Source organism: Schistocerca americana, chromosome 11 (assembly GCF_021461395.2).
Source record: "Schistocerca americana isolate TAMUIC-IGC-003095 chromosome 11, iqSchAmer2.1, whole genome shotgun sequence".
NCBI lineage: Eukaryota > Metazoa > Arthropoda > Insecta > Orthoptera > Acrididae > Schistocerca > Schistocerca americana.
The window spans coordinates 114,831,210-114,835,966 of NC_060129.1; positions in this window are offsets into that span (position 1 = coordinate 114,831,210).

Consider the following 4,757-nt stretch of genomic DNA (forward strand, 5'->3'; position numbering starts at 1 on the left):
TTCTCCTTTCATCAATCAAATTCAGTATTTCTTCTGTTACCCGAGGATTTGTACTAGCCCTCGTCATTTTACCTACTTGATCCTCTGCTGCCTTCACTACTTCATCGCTGAAAGTGACCCATTCTTCTTCTACTGTATTTCTTTCCCGCATTCCTGTCAATAGTCCCTTATGCTCTCCCTGAAGCTCTGTACAACCTCTGGTTTAGTCAGTTTATCCAGGTCCCATCTTGTTAAATTCCCACCTTTTTGCAGTTTCTTCAGTTTTAATCTTCATTTCATAACCAATAAATTGTCTTACAATTTAAAACCTGGTTCCTAAATGTCTGTCTTACCATTATATAATCTATCCGAAACCTGTCAGTGTCTGCAGGCTTCTTCCAAGTATACAACCTTTGTTTATGATTCTTGAACCAAGTGTTAGCTATGATTAAACTACGGTCTGTGCAAAATTCTACCAGGCTGCTTCCTCTTTCATTTCTTACCCTCAATCCATATTCACCTACTACGTTTCCTTCTCTGCCTTTTCCTACTATCCAATTCCAGTCACTCATGGCTATTAAATGTTCGTCTCCCTTCACTATCTGAATAATTTCTTTTATCTCATCATACATTTCATCAATTTCTTCGTCAACTGCAGAGCTAGTTGGCATATAAACTTGTACTACTGTAGTGCTGTTGTTGTTGTTGTTGTGGTCTTCAGTCCAGAGACTGGTTTGATGCAGCTCTCCATGCTACTCTATCCTGTGCAAGCTTCTTCATCTCCCAGTACCTACTTCAGGCTACATCCTTCTGAATCTGCTTAGTGTATCCATCTCTTGGTCTCCCTCTACGATTTTTACCCTCCACGCTGCCCTCTAGTACCAAATTGGTGATCCCTTGATGCCTCAGAACATGTCCTACCAACCGATCCCTTCCTCTAGTCAAGTTGTGCCACAAACTCCTCTTCTCCCCAATCCTATTCAATACCTCCTCATTAGTTATGTGATCTACCCATCTAATCTTCAGCATTCTTCTGTAGCACAGGCGTGTCAGATTCTTCACCGCGTTATGTTTCGGTGCGGGCAGCAGCGGGCCTGATCATTGCTGTTTGTGCTTCCCTGATCAAATCAAATCTAGACGCCTTCAGCAGCCGTCCTTTAGCAGGTGCTGGTGGCGCGTGGGAAGCGGGCGAGCGAGCGGCAAGCCGAGTTCCTCTGCTGCCGTCTGGTCTCTGGCCTTGCGTTCCTGCCCCGTCAGGTGGAGCAGGTTCTGCCAGCGATCGCCCCCGTTCCGCAATCGCCACGCAGACGCTCAGCTCGGACGGCGTATATGGCGCCGAGCGCTGCGCTCTAGCACCAGTCTCCACTTAGCTCGCTCTCTGGTAAGTGAGCATCGGATGCGAAAGATGTCCCTAAACCGTGGGCCAAAACTATGCCTCACGATTTTCACTGTTTCTTTTTTTTTTTTTTTTTTGTCCTTTTTGGCTCGTCATATTTCTGACTGTTCAGTTGCGGCCTGGTCCGAATTCCACTCCAGTGCCAACCTGTTCATGTACAGGCCTCCTTACATCATAGGCAATGGAATCAACATATACAGGGTGTTACAAAAAGGTACGGCCAAACTCTCAAGAAACATTCCTCACACAAAAATAAAGAAAAGATGTTATGTGGACATGTGTCCGGAAACGCTTAATTTCCATGTTAGAGCTCATTTTAGTTTCGTCAGTATATAATGTACTTCCTCGATTCACCGCCAGTTGGCCCAATTGAAGAAAGGTAATGTTGACTTCGGTGCTTGTGTTGACATGCGACTCATTGGGCAGGCATTGTTGGTGATGTCTTGATTGGGCCCCATGTTCTTCCACCTACGCTCAATGGAGCACGTTATCATGATTTCATACGGGATACTCTACCTGTGCTGCCAGAACATGTGCCTTTACAAGTACGACACAACATGTGCTTCATGCACGATGGAGCTCCTGCACATTTCAGTCGAAGTGTTTCGTACGCTTCTCAACAACAGATTCGGTGACCGACGGATTGGTAGAGGTGGACCAATTCCATGGCCTCCACGCTCTCCTGACCTCAACCCTCTTGGCTTTCATTTATCGGGGCATTTGAAAGCTCTCGTCTACGCAACCCCGGTACCAAATGTAGAGACTCTTCGTGCTCGTATTGTGGACGGCTGTGATACAATACTCCATTCTCCATGGCTGCTACAGCGCATCAGGGATTCCATGCGACGGAGGGTGCATGCACGTATCCTCGCTAACGGAGGACATTTTGAACATTTCCTGTAACAAAGTGTTTGAAGTCACGCTGGTACGTTCTGTTGCTGTGTTTTTCCATTCCATGATTAATATGATTTGAAGAGAAGTAATAAAATGAGCTCTAACATGGAAAGTAAGCGTTTCCGGTCACTTGGCCACATAACATATTTTCTTTCTTTGTGTGTGAGGAATGTTTCCTGAAAGTTTGGCCGTACCTTTTTGTAACACACTGTATATCTACATGGATACTCCGCAAATCACATTAAAGTGCCTTCATCGAACCATCTTCACAATAATTCTCTATTATTCCAATCTCGAATGGCGTGCGAAAAAACACTAACACCTGTATCTTTCCGTGCGAGCACCGACGTCCCTTATTTTATTGTGATGATCGTTTCTCCCTATGTAGGTAGGAGTCAACAAAATATTTGAGAGGAGAAAGCGACAAACGCCTTTGCTTTGACGATGTCCATGCCAGATCCTATAGCATGTCAGTGACACTCTCTGCCTCTGGTAGCTGAGTGGTCAGCGCGACGTAATGTCATACCTAACGCCCCAGGTTCGATTCCCGGCTGGGTCGGCGATTTTCTCCGCTCAGGCCATAATACAAAATACAAAACGTGCTGCTCTTCTTTGAACTGCTGGATGTACTCCGCTGCGCGGTATTAACCGAGCGGTCTCAGGCGCTGCAGTCATGGACTGTGCGGCTGGTCCCGGCGGAGGTTCGAGTCCTCCCTCAAGCATGTGTGTGTGTGTTTGTCCTTAGGATAATTTAGGGCATCGGTGTGTGTTTTCGTCCTTAGAATAACTTAGGTTAAGTAGTGTGTAAGCTTAGGGACTGATGACCTTAGCAGTTAAGTCCCATAAGATTTCACATACGTTACATTACTGGATGTACAAAAGCAAAACGAGGATAATGGAATGTAGTCAAATTAAATCGGGTGATGCTGAGGGGATTAGATTAGGAAATGAGGCACTTAAAGTAGTAAAGGAGTTTTGCTATTTAGGGAGCAAAATAACTGATGATGGTCGAAGTAGAGAGGATATAAAATGTAGACTGGCAATGGCAAGGAAAGCGTTTCTGAAGAAGAGAAATTTGTTAACATCGAGTATAGATTTAAGTGTCAGGAAGGCATTTCTGAAAGTATTTGTATGGACTGTAGCCATGTATGGAAGTGAAACATGGACAGTAAATAGTTTGGACAAGAAGAGAATAGAAGCTTTCAAAATGTGGTGCTACAGAAGAATGCTGAAGATTAGATGGGTAGATCACGTAACTAATGAGGAGGTATTGAATAGGATCGGGGAGAAGAGAAGTTTGTGGCACAACTTGACTAGAAGAAGGGATCGGTTGGTAGGACATGTTCTGAGGCATGAAGGGATCACCAATTTAGTATTGGAGGCCAGCGTGGAGGGTAAAAATCGTAGAGGGAGACCAAGAGATGAATACAGTAAGCAGATTCAGAAGGATGTAGGTTGCAGTAGGTACTGGGAGATGATGAAGCTTGCACAGGATAGAGTAGCATGGAGAGCTGCATCAAACCAGTCTCAGGACTGAAGACCACAACAACAACAACATCACTGGATGTACTCCGTTAATCCTATCTGTTCAAAAAAATGTGTGTGAAATCTTATTAGAGTTAACTGCTAAGGTCATCAGACCCTAAGCTTACACACTACTTAACCTAAATTATCCTAAGGACAAACACACACACCCATGCCCGAGGGAGGACTCGAACCTCCGCCGGGACGAGCCGCACAGTCCATGACTGCAGCGCCTGAGACCGCTCGGCTAATCCCGCGCGGCAATCCTATGTAGTAAGGACCCCACACTGCATAGCAGTACTCCAAAGGAGGACAAACAAGCGTAGTGCAGGCAGCCTCTTTAGTAGATCTGTTATAATTTATAAGTCTCCTGCCAAGAAAAAGGCAGTCTTCGACATGCCTTGCCCACAACTTTTTCTGTGTGTTCTTTCCAATTTAAGTTGTTCGCAATTGTTAAGTCCTAGATATTCAGTTTTGCTATTTGGGGAGCAAGATAACTGATGATGGGCGAAGTAATTTGCTGGAGGATATGAAGTGCAAAGTGGCTATGGTAAGGAAAGCGTTTCTGAAGAAGAGAAATTTGTTAACATCGAGCATAGATTCAAGTGTCAGGAACACTTTTCTAAAAAGTGTTGGTATGGGCGATATACAGTTTAGAGAAGAACAGAAGCTTTCGAAATGTGGCGCTACAGAAGAATGCTGAAAATTAGTTCGCCTGGTGCAAGTCTTTCGAGTTGCTGCCACTTCGGCGACTTGTGTGTCGATGGGGATGAAATGATGATGATAAGGACAACACAACACCCTGTCCCTGAGCGGGGAAAATCGCTGACCCAGCCGGGAATCGAACCTGGGCCGTTAGGTAGGACATTCCGTCGCGCTGACAACTCAGCTACCAGGGTCGGACATCACGTAACTAATGAGGTACTGAACAGAACTGGAGAGTAGAGGAATTTGTGACACAACT